General features: G+C 45.8%; 1 protein-coding gene across 1 annotated transcript in view; it reads right to left on the bottom strand.

The window, feature by feature from the left end:
* Positions 1-5,027, bottom strand: part of LOC144791238 (uncharacterized) — a 186,833-nt gene extending 181,806 nt beyond the window's left edge. The window contains exon 1 of the mRNA XM_078665890.1: positions 4,887-5,027. The gene's annotated coding sequence lies outside the window, so the exon portion shown is untranslated. The remainder of the gene's footprint in view (positions 1-4,886) is intronic.
* Between the last annotated feature and the right edge of the window lie 13,721 nt (positions 5,028-18,748).

Here is an 18,748-nt window from a genome sequence, read left to right as displayed (position 1 = left end):
GAAGGAGTACTTTATTGTTGTCTTTACCTTCCGTTTTGCGGATGGTTTCTAGCACCAGAAACGTCAATTGGGCCACATTATGGTGAAGTTCATTAAAGTGTATTGCAGTTTTTGATTTCTGGTCCGGATGTTTGATTTATGTTCGTTTAGGCGAATTTTGATTTTTCTGGTGGTTTACCCACATATATCACACAGGAGTTCATGCACTGCACCTGCATACTCAGCATGGTTTTAGGAAACTCGACCCACTCCCTCCCGGGCATCAAACACATATTTAACAAGAAACTCTGAGAGGAGCCTGACTGCTGCACTGACACCTGGTGGTGTGTGTGCCCGGTGGTAGCGTGCACTGACGGCTGGTGGTGTGTGTGCCTGGTGGAAGTGTGCACTGACGGCTGGTGGTGTGTGTGCCTGGTGTAAGCGTGCACTGACGGCTGGTGGTGTATGTGCCTTGTGAAAGCGTGCACTGACGGCTGGTGGTGCGTGTGCCCGGTGAAAGCATGCACCAACGGCTGGTGGTGTGTGTGTGCCTGGTGAAAGCATATAGTGACGGCTGGTGGTGTATGCCTGGTGGAAGCGTGCACCGACGGCTGGTAGTGTGTGACGGCTGGTAGTGTGTGTGCCTGGTGAAAGTGTGCACTGACGGCTGGTGGTGTGTGTGCCTGATGGAAGCGTGCACTGAAGGCTGGTGGTGTGTGTGCCTGGTGAAAGGGTGCACTGACGACTGATGGTGTGTGTGCCTGGTGGAAGCAGGAGCATTCACAGTGATAGAAGACACAAATGAAACCAACAAAGAGGGAGGGGGAGAAGGGAGGGGGTAGTGAAAGCAGAGGAGCCTGATTACAGCAATAAAAACACAGATGGCAGCTGTGCACGTGCACGAGCTCGTGAACGCAAGCTGTAGGCCAGCAAAAGCCTCTGGTGGCACTTTTGAAAGCCACTTACTAAATGTCTCGAAGAGACAGCATGCGCTGTCTCAGGCGAGACCTAAAAATGGCAGAAGGCAAGGAATGACCACTCACTACTACAACATTAGTTACAGAAATAATGAAATACTAGTTTGACAATTGTAACTACAAACAACTATATCCTCAGAATAATAAATGACTTCAAAACAAAAACATTTGAAGTATTTGGTGATTTACAACTGTATCGTACAGAGGTAGATGAACTTTATAATTCAATGCCGAAGCTAAACTGTGATTTATCTAACTGCATCGAACTTAAAGAGGCAATCTGAATAAACACTGGGCCACACCAAAATCATACATTGAGGCTTCATGGCAATGAATTGTGAATATGCTGCCATTACGTCTTCATTACTTAAGAGGAGCTTATGAGTTACATCGCAAATGGAATGCAATAAGTTAATTTGCACATCACTCACCATTGTGTGCAGGTAATTACTTAGAAATTAGAGTTCCCGCCTTCAGTTTTTACAAAACATGTTTTTCCTTCACCACTTTAAAATACAACTGAAACTAAAATGTTATTTATAGGGTCAAACATGCTAATTGTATTATCACTGCCTAACAAAGAAACTGACTTATGTGGTCTTAGAAGTGATTATTCAAAATATGTGCTTGGCTAAAAATGAGATTATCTTTACAAGATTCACTTCAAACCACCTAAGCAACAGACAACTGATTGGAAACAATATAGAGATTAATACTAACTGTATTTTATATATGTACACATATGAAGACATACCCTAACTTTCAACAACACAAAAGAGCCCAGACTCTGTTATTCCACTTGAGCTTTTGTTTTTTTAAGCATTTGTAGGTCTTGCCAGGGTAATGCTGTCTTCGAGACATGCTATAATCAGGATATGGGCATTCAACACACCCAGCGCTTCTGGTTGTTTAGTTGGCTTGTCTTTACTCTGGTTGGACAATACTGTCCATCTATCCCGCCTTTGTGTGCTTGGTTCCCTCCCAGTGGACATCCCAATTGTTGATTTTGGTTGGCCATCTGTTGCCTCCTCACTTGCACTCCTTCCCTCCCGTCATTGCTGCTGCAGTTACAATTAACAGGAACAATTTTTAAATGTTATTTCATCGAATTAACTAATTCAGAAGCACACTTAAAAATTAGCATTTTTTAAATGACCACTCAATACATCAAAGACAGGAACTGTTAACATGTAATCCCATCCAAACTAGTCACATTTTATTTTGATTTGATAACACCATGCATAGCAATGCCCATCCCTCATTCAGGATGACGTGGAATTATATTCTTTTCGGGTCGTGATATTATATGGCGCCAATAAATGTATTTGTAAAAGAAAACATTAAAAATCAGCAATATCGATATATATTGATTGCGTCGGTCCTGCTCAGCCCATAAATATTAATGACACTTGCAGTACATTCATTATTAGCCAAACTCAACATTGCAGCTGGAAGCGTTTGTAAAATGAAGCAACGCTTCCTGATGCTACTTTAATATAATACATACGAACTTCATTTTGAGTCACAGAGTTTATTGTTCCAACCTGCGTTATAAGACGCAAATTCAAACTGACCGTTGGAAATGGCCCTTTTCGCAGGGTTATCCCTAAACGTTTTGCTTCTTCCTCCTATTTTTTCCTGACCTGTTGTTGTTGGCTTTAGGACTCTGTGCACTTTACCACTGCTAATCAGTAATAAAGTGTATATGCTCTCTGTGTAAACTGTAATTATGATTGGCTATCCATGATTGGCATATTTGATTTACTGATAAGCCCCTAGTAAAGTGCACTGAGTGTTCCAGGGACTGTAAATCAAATGCTACTCTTGAGCCTGCAGCACTGATTGTGCCACCCACATAAATAGCTCTGAAAAGGAAACTCAGGCCTACCACCCCAGTGCCTGTGCTCAGTTTGGAAAATGTAATGTCAGCCTGGCAAGTGCACTCACTTGCCAGGCCCTGACCTTCCCTTACATGTTAGTCACCCTTAAGGTAGGCCCAAGGGAGCCCTGTGGGCAGGGTGCACTGTATGTGAAAGCCTTGATGTGTGTGGCATGTCCTGATAGTGAAGTACTGCCAATTTCGTGTTTCACCATTGTAAGGCAAGCTGTTCCTATAGGGTAGAATGAGGAGTTTGCTTATAACAACTTATAAACATAATTACCCCTGGGAACAAGGTAGGAAAATAAAGTTCAGTATGCCTGAACTCAGAATCTAAAGATGCATCTTTTTGGAAAGGTGATTTTTAGATTCTGTGTTTGAAAGTACCACTTTTAGAAAGCAGGTATTTTCTTGCTTAGCCATCCTGTGTGCTTGTGCTGGGTTGTGTATTGACTGTCTGGCTTTGGGGTGACAGGGGCAGGGGAGGTGCAGTGGCTCCAGAGAGTCTGGATGAGTCAGCGCAAGGCTGAATAGGTGTGGTCTGCATTTGGAGTGGTGGGAGGAGTAGCACCTGCACCTGAATAGACTGTGCCTGCTGTCCACAAAGATGGCTGTGCCCCCTCTGTGGTGTGTCTGGAGCCAGGGCTCACACGGACAATGGAGGTTGTTGTGCACTTGCAAAGTGCCTCCCAGAACTGGTTTGGACTGGGCTCAGAGTCCTGGGCCAGGAGAGAACAAAGAGATTTACTGTAAAAAAGAGGGGCCCATACCCCAGACTTTTAGGATCATCCCTGGAATTCAAGAGGACCCTTTGCCAAGGAGAAGAGCTGGATAGACTGAGGAGAAGTACTGCCCCTTTGCTGTGTGCTGTGTTGGGTTGGCTGCAGATGCTGTTTCTCCCAAGGAAAGGAGAAGGACTTTCCTGTGTGCTGTATCCCATGCCTGAAGGAGATCTCCAAGGGCCTGTGTGTGCTGGCCTCCTGTTCTGAAGTCTCAGGGACACACAGACTTCACCCCCAGCTCCCCTGAACCCTGCTGCTGTGAGTTATGCCAGGAGGTGCCTTTGCCAGTATTGGACCTCTGGAGGTTGTTGCTGCTGTTTGGGAGCTGGTAGAGAGAAGGAACTTGAAGAACCACAAAAATGATGCATCTCCTTTCTTGTGGCTGCTTTTATGGCGCATCTCCACGGAGCTAGAAGAATTTCCACGCATCGCCGTGCCGCTATGAAATCCGGTGCAGCGCCTGCTGCCGCTGCAAAAATCAACACATCAAGGGATCGCGGCTGAAGAAAACTGATGCAGCGCCGCTTGCTGCCACATCGATTACCGACGCATCCCTTATTTCCACGCATCGCACCTGTGCTACAAGTTTTTACGCATCACCTGCAGACCGGAACCGTCACGAAGAATCTGCGCATCACTTCCCTCTACAGACCGGATCCAATGCATCAACTCCTGCGTGCAGCAGAACTGTTGCATCGCCTCCCCAAGTTCGCAGGAACGGATGCATCTCTTTGTTTTAGACGCTTCTTCACTCTGCAGCTTTTTGGGCGTGTGAATTTTGACGCAATTACAGGTACTTTGTGTAAAAGTCACAAATCCATAGTTTTCTATGGTATAAGTTCTTGAAACCTTTTGAGAGTCATATTTGTAACTTTGTATGTTGGATTGTTATCATTTTGGTCTTGTTAAGTTTAGAAAAAGATATTTTATTTTTCTAAACTGGCGTGGTGTCCATTTGTGGTGTTTTCACTTTGTTAGCGTATGTGTTAGTGGAAATACTTTACACATTGCCTTGGGATAAGCCTGTCTGCTCATGCCAAGCTACCAAGCGGGTGAGCAGGGGTTATCTAAAGTGTGCATACCCCTTACCCTGACTAGAAGCAAGGGTCCCTATTTGGATAAAGGTACCTGCCTCTGCCAACTAGAGACCCCCCCATTTCTAACACTGACCAACAAAAAGTATCTGATGTTGTTGATAATTGCTGCAATCCTTCCAGGGTCAACATTTGTGCAAATTCCAGCATATATGAATACAGAATGCATATTTACTTGCGCGTCTTTAAAATGTGCGTCACATTGGCTGGTAACACTGGTAGTGGCCGCGCATATATCTGCTCACAAACGGAAACATATCGATGTCTGCCTTGCTGTCCCCAAGATGGCAAACCAGAATATTTTTTGTCAAATGAAAGAAGCTGAAAATAAGAGGAAATAAGAACTGCTCGTTATTTCTCACTCTAGCAGATAAAAACATCTATATGAGTCTGTTAATTAGATGTACACAATTACTGAAATATTTATATTTTTTTCTGCATTTATCATGTGTCCATTACCCCATCCATTTCCATTTTATAGGCACAAACAACTAAAATTAGCTGGAGATATCCATGCTACATTCAGCCACACCTTTATGTGGAAAAGGGTGTGTTTATAAAACAGTGCATGTTATATCGATTATTCTGTTTTACACATCAGTGTGGGGTGCGAGCGAAGTTGTCTGTTTTGCAAATTATAAATGCTGATTCTTGTAAACAATGGTACAACACATTGGGTTATTCCTGTCTAGGTGTCCTGTTGGAATTTGAAACTTTGAGCTATTGGTTTTGTCAATAGCTAATGGGACATCTAGTGACAGCCTGTGGTACTGCACCTTCACAACACAGTTCTCCTTGAAGAACATTGCAAGCTGTGATAACCGGTTTTCCATATCTTGGATATTAAGTTGGCAAATCAATATTCGAAATATCCGCTTATGCTACTGCTGGGTTATTTAATCATAAAAATAAATAAACAAACAAAAACAAAACATTAGCATTTGCGACGGCAATAGCTCAAAGTTTCACTAATGCAAGACCTATTGCATTGCAAATGCTTGTTATGAATATATGAGGTAAAAGGATTTAGAGACTCTTTAGTAGAGATAATACTTTCCCCATAATTAGTCAGAAATTATAGCTAATCACAAAAATATATGTAAATATATTAAATCTATTTTAAATGTAAGCTCTTTGTGCAGGCATCTCAGAATAAGGCCTCACAAGTTCATTGATCTACTTATAACACAGGACCAGGTATGTTTCATTCAAGGTTGTTAACGTTGTGACCATGCCAGAGTACTCTTTGAAATAATTGGAAGATCTGGATTTATGGATTTCCCTGGCTATGATACTCCATATATGGTGTATATGCGGTGAAGGTATTTTATTTCCCTGAATTCTGAATACTGGATTTTCTAAGAGACCTGAAATGGCGTATTTAGACAGCAGATTATCACTCAACAGTATCTTCCTAAATTATTTTGTATGGGTGCAGCATGTGCATAGCTGGCAAGTTTCCCAGGTCCCTCTGTGATAAAGAATTCAAAGAAAAAACAGGAATGGATCAGCGCATCATTCAAGGACCTAGAAAACTTGGCAGAGCTGTATGTGTATTTAAAACCTATATATATATATATATATATATATATATATATATATATATACACACACATCCAAGCAAAAAAAGGTTACCCCTCGTGGGACTCATGCCTTCAGAAAAGTATCACCTCATGTTGGAGGCAGTAAGCAGAGGCACTATTATGTTTTCCATTCCATGTGTTTCAGGCCACCGCCCTTCATCATGGACTGCATTGGTGAAAAGCACACATACTGGCGTTTTCCATTTTTAATTTTCAACTGGTCACGTGTCACTCTGAGATCATTGCATTATGGGGCTAGTAGTGTCAATATTCAATCCCATGTGGGACGCTGCAGTGAGTTTCAATAAACCACATTTGTCGAGGAAACTGAATGTCTCTGATTCGTGCTCAACCGTGAAAGACCTCTTCCTGCTCCATATGAAATCCGCTACTGTGAGCAGACTCGGACCCGCACTTGATGCGGTGGCGTTCATCCCGTGGCTAGGGCCGGCCACTAAACATCCAAGCAAAAAAGGTTACCCCTCGTGGGACTCGTGCCTTCAGGTAAGTATCAGCTCATGTTGGAGGCAGTAAGCAGAGGCATTATTCTATTTTCCATTCCATTAACATCACCAGTCCAACGTGTTTCAGGCCACCGCCCTTGATCATGGACTGCATTGGAGAAAAGCATGACAAGCACACATACTGGCGTTTTCCTTTTTTAATTTTCAACTGGTCACGTGTCACTCTGAGACCATTGCATTATGGGGCTAGTAGTGTGAATATCCAATCCCATGTGGGACGCTGCAGTGAGTTTCAATAAACCACATTTTCCGCGGAAACTGAATTTCTCTGATTCGTGCTCACCCGTGAAAGAGCCATTTCTGCTCCATATGAAATCGGCTACTGCGAGCAGACTCGGACTGCCGAGTTTATGGACGAAGACGAACTTTCGCTCTTGCAAGGGTGTTGCCAGCTTGAAGCTCCTTGTGGCGGCCGCAAAGCTGGGCAGGACCCCGTCTTGGACATTGGCATTGTTTATGAAGGGCAATTAAGAAACTGAAAGCAACCCAACCACTTGGTTTTAAATGGAGTGCACTACATCATCCACAATACCGTGCGGATGGTCACGCCCACTTGGGCAGGTGTTGGAAGTTAAATTGTGCACCCCTAGCAGCGCTTTCAGTTGTCATGCTCAAACGCCACTGAAGAAAGGATTTCTCCTGAAACGCGTCTGGCGTGCATGGTTTTATGCTGTTCCTCGTTGGTTTCCTGCTGGCAGGCTGTCTACTATTAAATTGTGAGCTGATTTATCTTTGTGTGGAGTCTCTTCAATGGGGTATGTATATATATATATATATATTCACTGAAAAAACCATAGGTTATAGACCATATATAGTTAGGAATTAGCATTTAAAAAACCTTATTTTACTCACACAAAACCATTGAAATTCCATATATAGTTAGTTGCACTAACTATATATCGCGCACCCGCAATCCACTGCTGATGATGTCACATATTACATCATTCATGACATGGTCAGTGACATCACTGATGACATCACTGATGACATCTCAAATGACATCACTGATGACATCACTGATGACAACATCCAGTGACTGTATGTTTCTGTAAAGTTAAAATGTGTCTTACATATTGAAGAATGAGTGGAAGTATAAGTGTCTGGACAAAGGATTTAGTAGGTGCATGACTGAATGTATGAGTGAGTGATTAAATGTGTCTCACTGAGTGCATGGGTTAGTGACTAAAGTGTCTTAATTTGTGCATCATTATGTCTGTTGTTCTGTAAACTGCTGCATGTGTTGATCAGTAGCTATATGATTAACTATATGGGTTACTGATTGATTGTCCAAGTATTTGTATGGGAGACTGAGTGTGTGTGTGGCTGGCTGGGAGGTGTGTGACTCTGTGCAGATCAATATGTACTTATATCAATGATTGTATAACAAGGTAAGTATGTGTTAGTATATGTTTGAAAATGTAAGGTGCTCTATGTTTAACTGTATAGACAAGAAAATGGAAGTGTGATTGATTCTTTACAGGACTGACTAGGTGTGTGAGTAACTCCATGGATGAGTGGCAGAGTGTGAGTGTCTGTATAGGTGTATGAGTGCATATGATAGTGTTGTAAAGATGAGTGATTGTATGTATGAATGATTGTATGGGTGAATGAGTGAATGTGTGTGTAGACGTAGGAATCAGTGAGTACATATGTAGTAACTAGTATTGGTGTGTCAATGGTTTCAAAAATTATACTCTGTATTTAACACTGGGTGAAACAGAGGTTATATTAAAATGTGAGGAGATGCATTGTATTGTCACATGAATGATATCATCAGTGATGTGGTCATTGATGTCAAATGAGATGTCATCAGTGATGTCATCAGTGATGTCATTTGAGATGTCATCAGTGATGTCATCAGTGATGTCACTGACCATGTCATGAATGATGTAATATGTGACATCATCAGCAGTGGATTGCGGGTGCGCGATATATAGTTAGTGCAACTAACTATATATGGAATTTCAATGGTTTTGTGTGAGTAAAATAAGGTTTTTTAAATGCTAATTCCTAACTATATATGGTCTATAACCTATGGTTTTTTCAGTGAATTTTCAAGGTTTTGTAAATGCTAATTCCTAACTATATATGGTCTATAACCTATGGTTTTTTCAGTGAATTTCAATGGTTTTTTAATAGCAAATATCATAAGCTGTCGAATGTCAAGTACGTGGTAAGTGAAAACATTTTCGTGTTTATGCACACTGATCTGCTTTGAATGGTGCCCCCCCCCCTCATTTCTATTAGGAGTACTCTCTCTTTGCACATAGTGAAGGGTAGTTAACGCAGGCCTTTGCCCCCGTTGTAATACGTCGTGCCTGCTTCTCTCTCCATTTGATTGATTGTTATCCAAGTATTTACTGTTTTAGAATTGGTTCTCTTTGGTTCATTCTCTATTTACAAACAAACACAGAGTCGCAATACTCTGTTTAGTCTTTGCAGATAACGAAAAATCGTGTAAAAAAAAAAGAAAAGGAATCGAGCAAAATCAGTAGGCCACTAATGGGATCTCTTTTTGACCTCGCTAAAATAGAAACATTAGGAACAACCCCTCATGACAAATACAAAACTAGTGAAATGAACTGAACTCCACACAATGATGGCTGCAAAACAGCTCGGCTCCGCCACCCACCCCGCCCAAAATAACGATAAAGAGCGGCTGCCATGATTGGTTGCGGAATGGCCACGACGGAGCTACGAAATGGTGCTGCTCTCATGCTAACCCCAGCTTCAGTCTGAAACATCCAGAAACACTGTAGACTACCAATTCGATCAGTTCCGGTAGCGCCCCAATGTAACCCGGTAGAGAAGAACTAGCCCTCCCCTCTTTGACTAATGGTTCTTGTTGCCTGTCCCTTCTGTTGTAATTTAACAGAACTATTTAGCCTGCTGAAAGGGGTTGTGTTCCGACCGCTGGTTGGTGGAGACATTTTGACGATATTCTGGACCTGCGTTGTCGCGTATTGCGTCATATGACGCGCCGCGTTAGCGCATCCGGAAGTCATCCGGGGCGCGCAGCGCGTAACGTAAGCATAACAAGTCATGTGACTTGTTAATAAAACTTTTCATTGGTTCATTTTACTTTTCTTATTCTAATGATGAAAGGCTTGGTCATATGACCTAAAAATTACGCTTTTTATTACTTCCGAACATTATTTTTTCTTAAATATATGTTATAATGTTCCAGGCTAATGTACTTTCCCGGAAAATTTACAACTGTCCTGCAAGTAAAATATATTCTTTTTTCGAGAAAAAGAGCGTTTCTTCGTCCCATGACGGAGCCGTTGAGCAAAAGAGGGTCGACCTGCTGTCTTAGTCGCCGATACGCCTGAATATGAGATTCTTATCGATCACTTTATGTTGCAGGAATAGAAAACACAACAGCCCTTGACCATTTATCTTTACTGCGTTCCTTCGTATTATACCTTTTACCCTTCATGTAATTGGTCTGCTTTATTTCACTTGCCTTTTAATGATTCTAAAACAGTGACTATTATTAAAAACTTTACCAATGTATATACTACTACCATGTTTTCTTTTAAAAACCTTTATTGTGAAAATTTCATTATACAAATACGAGCCTATAACCACGTGGGCCGGCCACGGAGCAAACTGTAATCGTATATGATGAGTAGACATTTACACTGTAGAGGAACGTAACGGGCGGGCCATTAGGTTGCAAGAACTAAGGTGTCTAACAGTTACGGAATCGGTGGACGTACATTTTATAATTAAAATACGACAGGGCCAGTTACAATAAAATTATCTAGATATACATTTGCGGGCAAGTACCATGGGTGACGTTAATTCGAACTTTCAATAGTACAGTAATCAATAACACATCAGAACTTAATATCAATAGGGATGTCGAAATATTCAATCAATTCTCGTCCCCGCCCGCCATGTGCTTCAAAACTGCATACGTATCTCGTGATTTCAAGGTTCTGCAACCAGTACACAACAAGGAGTTACGAGTCCCATTTATTCCGGCGCCATTTTGGGCGAGGACGGGCAGGTCCAGGATATAGTCAAAATGTCTCTACCAACCATCGACTATGATGATGTTCATATGCTGTATTTATTAGAGTAACACTCATCTGTCCACATGAAATTAATTTGCCACAATCTAAACATGTCATTTTAATCTTTCCAAAGTTCTTCTAAATATTTGGGACCGTTTCCCTTGCCTCTGATGCTGTCAGTGCCACTTCTTTGATGAATGTACTAGCAGGTCAGGGGTTCTCCTCCAAATCTCTCTTTTATGCAGCACTATAATTAATTGGTGCCACCTCTCCATATGACGATGCATGGTATAGTTACCATAACTATATTTTTTTTCGGTTCCTCTGGAGAGTTCATCGTGGCAGATGAAGCGTGTAACGTACCGGGCATTTACCTTTTTTTGCATGTACAGGAAAGGAAAAAAAAATCGAGCGTCCGAGTTCTAAGGTGTCCCAGGGCCATTTTAGTGGACCAGGCCCAAATCCAAAGAACAGGCCGCCATTTTGAGAGTCCTGTTGCAGCCGCCTGTCGCTGTAGCATCAAGAGCAGCCGAAACTCAGCTGAATGGCAACTGAAACGGTAAAGGGGCGCCCCACTACAGCAGACGAGCCTCCACCTAGGAAGGCCCGTTCACGCCGCCTCCCCCCCCCCTTCGGGCACCCCACGCCGTTATTCGGAGCAGTATTGTAGGATGGCCACACCAGTGCGGCAACTTGCTAGACATCACCTCGGTGGTAACCGAATCTCAACGCCTTGTGGTGTCTTCTATTCAGAAAACATTGTTATGCTGCCTTCGACCTATTCGCCGCAAGTGCGCACGCAACTCAGCTGCATAGCTTGCTAGACACCACCTCGGTGCTAACCGAATCTCAGCGCCTTGTGGTCTCTTCTATTCCAAACAAATTGTTGCGCTGCCTTTGGCCCCATTCGCACATCGGTCCGCTACTGACGCCATCTCACAGGCTAATGGGGCGCCCCACGCCGAGTTTCAGCATTGTAGGATGACCACACCAGTGCACCTTACTAGACACCACCTCGGTGCCATCCGGATCTCGGCGCCCCACTGCAGATGAAGTGCCTCTCAACTATGAAACCACCACGGTGACATCCGGATCTTGGCGCGTTGTGCTGCCTTCGGCCTATTCGCACATCGGTCCGCTACTGACGCCATCTCACAGGCTAATAGGGCGCCCCACGCCGAGTTTCAGCATTGTAGGATGACCACACCAGTACAGCAACTTGCTAGACATCACCTCGGTGCCATCCGGATCTCGGCGCCCCACTGCAGATGAAGTGCCTCTCAACTATGAAACCACCACGGTGACATCCGGATCTTGGCGCGTTGTGCTGCCTTCGGCCTATTCGCACATCGGTCCGCTACTGACGCCATCTCACAGACTAATGGGGCGCCCCACGCCGAGTTTCAGCATTGTAGGATGACCACACCAGTACAGCAACTTGCTAGACATCACCTCGGTGCCATCCGGATCTCGGCGCCCCACTGCAGATGAAGTGCCTCTCAACTATGAAACCACCACGGTGACATCCGGATCTTGGCGCCTTGCGCTGGTTCCGGCCTATTCACACATCGGTCCGCTACTGACGCCATCTCACAGGCTAATGGGGCGCCCCACGCCGAGTTTCAGCATTGTAGGATGACCACACCAGTACAGCAACTTGCTAGACATCACCTCGGTGCCATCCGGATCTCGGCGCCCCACTGCAGATGAAGTGCCTCTCAACTATGAAACCACCACGGTGACATCCGGATCTTGGCGCCTTGCGCTGGTTCCGGCCTATTCACACATCGGTCCGCTACTGACGCCATCTCACAGGCTAATGGGGCGCCCCACGCCGAGTTTCAGCATTGTAGGATGACCACACCAGTACAGCAACTTGCTAGACATCACCTCGGTGCCATCCGGATCTCGGCGCCCCACTGCAGATGAAGTGCCTCTCAACTATGAAACCACCACGGTGACATCCGGATCTTGGCGCCTTGCGCTGGTTCCGGCCTATTCACACATCGGTCCGCTACTGACGCCATCTCACAGGCTAATGGGGCGCCCCACGCCGAGTTTCAGCATTGTAGGATGACCACACCAGTACAGCAACTTGCTAGACATCACCTCGGTGCCATCCGGATCTTGGCATCTCAACGCCTAGTGGTATCTTCCATACAGAAAATATTGTTGCGCTGCCTTTGGCCCCATTCGCACATCGGTCCGCAACTGACACCATCTCACAGGCCAACAGGGCGCCCCACGCCGACTTTTACCATTGTAGGATGGCCACACCAGTACAGCAACTTCCTAGACATCACCTCGGTGCCATCCGGATCTTGGCGCGTTGTGCTGCCTTCGGCCTATTCGCACATCGGTCCGCTACTGACGCAAACTCACAGGCCAACGGGGCGCCCCACGCCGACTTTCAGCATTGTAGGATGGCCACACCAGTGCTGCAACTTGCTGGACACCACCTCGGTGCCATCCGGATCTTGGCGCGTTGTGTTGCCTTCGGCCTATTCGCACATCGGTCCGCTACTGACGCCGCCTCACGTGCCAACGTATTTTCTCCGCATTTTATACCCTATGCCGCATAACAGGTCATGTGACTTGTTTATAAAACTTTTCATTGGTTCATTTTACTTTTGGTTTCCTAATGATGGAAGGCTTGATCATATGACCTAAAAACAACACTTTTCATTGGATGAAAACTTTTTTTTTTCCCAAACGATGAAAGCCCCACCTTGTTTCTGGATGTTTCAGACTGAAGCTGGCGTCAGCATGAGAGCACCACCATCTCGTAGCTCCGTCGTGGTCATTCCGCGAGCAATCATGGCAGCCGCTCCCCACCAGAAGCCTACAGGAGTCGGGGGCCCCCAAAACTTTTGATGAATCCTCAAGGCGGAGGGGACGCTTTCGAGAATGGGGTCCAAGACCTAGCAGACAAGCGTCCGATTTCCAAGGTGTCCCAGGGCCATTTCAGTGGACCAGGCCCAAAAAGGAAACAGCCTGCTGCCATTTTGAGAGTCCTGTGACAGCCGCCTATCGCTGCACCGCAAGAGTGGGCGCAACTCAGCTGAATTGCGGCTTTTGACACAGTGGACCAAAAACGGACGGAATGGCAACTGAAACGGTAAAGGGGTGCCCCACTACAACAGATGAGACTCCACCTGGAGAGGCCCGTTCACGCCGCCTCCCCCGGGGCGCCCCACGCCGTTATTCGGAGCAGCATTGTAGGATACCAAAACCAGTGCGGCAACTTACTGGACATCACCTTGGTGCCATCGTTCTGCTGCCTTGGAACTATTCGCACAACAGTTTGCTACTGATGACCCACCCCCCGCGACGCCCCACGCCAGAAATCTGGACGTTGTGCTGCGTTGGGACTATTCGCACAGCCGACCGCTACTTCGTTGTTTTTCTCTAAAAATGTTTATATGTTATTACTGTTTTTGTTTTCTTGTATATATTTATAAGTTATTAAAGTTTTATAATCTTACTACTTTGTCGGAGTGCTATATATTTTTAATGTGACACATAATTGTAAAAACTTTGATGTACAAAGAGTCATCCCTGGAATCTTCCGCTTCAGGCTCGGTCCCCTCCCCAATCACAATACAGGATGGTTTTCAGATAATAGGAACGCGTCTGCTGTGACGGATCTCATCGAGTGTGGGCCTTGATCTACTATAACTCCTTTGAAGAGGGGTGATTCTTTACAGCTGGGGCCATAAACTACATCTGCAGGGCTAGCTGATACCCTAGGACCGGCCTGGACAATCGGACACAGAGGAAAAGGAGTGTCAGAGGGTGCGGTAGTGAATAGGGCGAAAGGGAGGTGTCGGGCGGGCACAGGGTGTGATTCTCAGGGAAGAGCAGCGCAGATGGGGGGAGGTTTATTACCCATGCATAAGACAGAGAGCGGGGGTAACCACTGCCTGGGGGAGATGCTTGCGAGGGTGGGGAGCCATGCTAAGGATCGACAGCGTGCACAGAGTGGGTCTGGTCAAGGCATCTAAAATGACTGCCGTGCACGACAAAAGTGTGGCATTTGAAAAAAGACAAGATGGCGCAGACAATGTTTTTCAACACTTCCTGATTTCCTTTGAATCGAACGTTAACAGACGTTGGGGCATATTACCAAAGTTAAGCCATATTTATCCCTAACGATGCTTAGCAACGATTTTTTTACCGCTAAGCATCGTCAGAAATTATCGCAGATAAACCTTGCTATTATCAAGGTTTATCGCAAATACGATAAAAAACGACCGCAATGCATTAATATCGCTGAAAACTCAGCGATATTCATGCATTACCGAGCTAATGCTCTTAGCCATGTTATCCACCTCCCATTGGATAACATGGCTAAGAACTGCTCAGGGCAGGTGCTAGCTTTTGGAGATATTCGCGCTTATCGCGAATATTTCCAAAAGTTGATAATAGGAGATAGCGATGTTAGCGACTGTTTCCAGTATAAAATATATATGTATTTATTTACTAACACACTCCTCTGAACACTTTATGAGATCAGAGGCAAAAGCACATTACAAGTTACGTAATCAGAATACTTTAAATAGCACAATTTACAGTTAGGCCCTAGGGGCGCGTAAAACCATATACTAAGGAAGTGGTATAAGAACCACGACTGGGGAAAAGAAAAGGCCTAGGGCCTAGAGAATCGCTGGGGCTACACTATCTGACCCTTAGGTTAGGAGTAGGAGGCCCACAGGCAGCGCGTGCAGTGTTAGTACACTCACGCGAGAGTCAATAGAAAGTCAATAGGAACTTAAGAAGGTAAGTAACGAAGATTTAGGATACTTTCGGTCTAACTAGGAAGATACAACTAACAAAACTAGACACTAGGATAGTCAATCCCTACAGGAGCACCGAAGTACTCACGTTACCTCACCCACGGGCTGCGGGTGCATAGGTGTCAAAGTGTGTCGGGTTTTCTCGTTGATTCCTATGGAGCCTTGGAAGAAGATACTGCAGGCAACCAGGAGGAAGATGTCCGGGTGGAGCCAAGGGTGGATCGGAGTTGAAGAAGACCTGAAAGCAGAGGGGACAGAGTCTAGGTCACTAGCCAGTGACGGGGTGGAACCAGGAAGGAACCAGACGTCATTGAGGAGCAATCAGGTGCTGTCGTGAAGCTTGTCTTTGAAGCCACGCGGACCAGGAGGCGTCGAGGATGACCAGGTGCTGGAGAGGAGCTGTCCCACGAAGGTTCTCGCAGATGGAGGGGTCGACTTCAAGATCGCAGCCAACAAGCCTAAGCAAAGGCAACCCTACGCAGGATACACAAAAGGCTTCGGGTGCAGACCAGTTGGGTCTGAGGCCCTTCACCTCTTCAGGGAAGCAAGGGCCAGTCTGGAGCAACCAGACCAGTGATGGATTTTCAAAAGGATCGTCGTCACAGGGCTACTAGCCAACTGGCCAGCAACCGGGACAACGCGTCGAGCAGAACACAAGCAGAAGGGCCCCAGGCAGATCTCGTGGTGTGGAGGGCTGGTCTTCGGTGCGGGTGGAGCTCGGTGTCGGGATGTCTCAGTCCCCAGGGCACAGCTTCGAGGATGCCTCAGGAGCTGCGCTGTTAGCAAGTTGAAGACTTTCCAAGTTGCCTGGTTCCACGGGTTCCGACGCCTTCCACGGGGTTCAGCTGTGCTGGAGTTGTGAAGTGGGGTCAGAGAGGTCCGGGAGTTGAGGTCTTGTCAGGCTCTGTGCTCGGGTTCCGGCGGGAATGGGGACAAAGCAAGCCGACGAGTTGCTGGATGGTGCCTGGTTGCCCAGGGTGGTCACTCCTTGGCCACAAGGGAGATTCTTCAGTCTTCAGCTCAGATGAAAGTCAAAGGGTCCAGAGTTTCGTTTCAAGTCGATTCCAGGATTAATCTAAAGTCCCGGGTTTCAGCTCCTACCTTTATACAACTAAAAGGAGCTGGATTACTTTCTAGGTCCATCCTATGGGTGGGACCAGAAAGGGGGGTGGTTACACCCCCTCTCCTTTGTCCAGTTTTGCGCCAGAGCTGGGGCTGGAGTGCCCCAGCACCGGTTTGAACTGGACTATGCATGGAGCACCTAGTGTGCCCCAGGCAGTGTCTCAATCTATTCAGCCCTCCCTGTCCCAATACACAAAGTCCTGTCTGGGGTGGAGCTCGCACCTCCCCAGGCAGGAAACCTATTGTCCAAGCCTCCCTGACTGGAAGGACTCCCAGCAGCAGGAGGTCAGACTTGGGTCTGTGGCAGCAGCATCCATTTTGTGATGCTGGGGCTCTGGTTAACTTTAACCGGGTACAGTAGTTTTAACATGTCTTCTCCCTCTAGAAGGGTGGAATGCTACCCTGTCGCCAGAATTGGAGAGGGGGTAGTATTCCAAAGCGTATGACACCTAACACGACATGTTTGGATAAAGCCAAACCAAAGTTAGCATTAACCGCGAGGATTATAATGCACTTAAAAGTATATGGTATGGCAATATCATAGAACACCTATAAGGACATGGTTCCGAAAGCTGCAGACAGGCCCAGCTCATGCTAGAGCACCATCTCACACATAACCAAGCACTCTGCCTCCAGGATTGTTAAGGCCTGCCATAGGAGTGACTTATAGGTTACTGTGTGTCTATATATAAGGGTAGATATAGGAATACTATACTAAGCAAGGGGTGATTACATGACCTTGCCCCAGCTGAGTGATCAGCCAGTTGTGTCAGTTTGAGTGGCCAGCCAGGGGTGGCATAATACATGCTGCAGCCCCTGGAAGGCCTTTGTAACACCTATGCCCTGAGTACCTAGGGTACACTTCTACAGGGGCTGACAAAGTGTACCAATTCCCAATTTGGTATGTACCTACGGTACATGGAGTCCATTTTATAGAGAGAGCAGATAGCCTGGGACCCTGATTAGCAGGTTCCCAGGCCAACTAAGTCGAAAACCAGCTAAACACAAGGCAAAAAATCTGGGGTAACCATAGTCAGGTATCCACCTTCCTACGAGCGGAACATAGATAATGTTAGAAACATACAATAGGTATAGTAACATCATATAGAATGTCATTAGCCACTCGTTTAGTCAACATATATGCAGTGAATGGACCCCACATGTCACGTGGCTGTGAAGCACTAGACAATCCTTCCGCATAGCAGGTCTGTTGATCCCGACAGTATGCTATATCCTGTAACCAATGTACTGGTTTAGGCTCAGGTCTGCGCAGGTCTGCCATCCCAGTGAAGGGAGACTCTGCGTTTCGCCAGTAATAGCGCTATGGCCACTAATCTCCGATTGACAACTTTAAGTTTGAGCACATTTCCTAACAAACAAATTTTCATATGACATGCTATTTGTTCACCCACAATTTCTGTTAATGCCACTGTGACTTCCCCCAGAAGTCAGCTACTTTTCACACAGGTTCGGGTTCAGCAAAGAAAGGTTCAGAGTCAGGCTGGATCTCAGCGGCCCGCACAGGTTCAGCAAAAGTTTAGAAGATCTCAGCTCAGATTCGGGCAGGCTCTCAGCGGTGGCAGCTCTCTCTCAGCTGCAGTGTCCCGCACAGGTTTAGCAAAAGTTCAGAAGATGCCCAGTCCGTGGCCCTTACAGTAGAACTAGAGGCTCCGGATTACTCGACGGGGGCCTCACCTGCAAGCAGAACTCCTCGCACAGGAATTCCGACGGCTGCCGGGGTGAAGTCTATTGTCCCTGAGACTTCGGCAGGAGGCTCTCTCGATTTAGGCCTTCGGGTAGTTTTTTCGGCAAGCTGGGTGAAAGTTGCAAAGTCCTTTCCTCTGTTCACTTGGACATAGTTTCGTCTTGACATCCAGAAGGAACACACTTTGCCAAAGTTCCAGCGCAGCATTTTATACCTAAAAAGTCTTTGTTCTCCAAGGTTGCAAATCACTGACTCCAGTCAGAACCAGTTTGGTGGGGTCAGGGA

This window comes from Lissotriton helveticus, chromosome 11, assembly GCF_964261635.1.
Source record: "Lissotriton helveticus chromosome 11, aLisHel1.1, whole genome shotgun sequence".
NCBI lineage: Eukaryota > Metazoa > Chordata > Amphibia > Caudata > Salamandridae > Lissotriton > Lissotriton helveticus.
The sequence above is the reverse complement of the archived record's forward strand: the minus strand, read 5'-3'. Positions and strand labels throughout refer to the sequence as shown.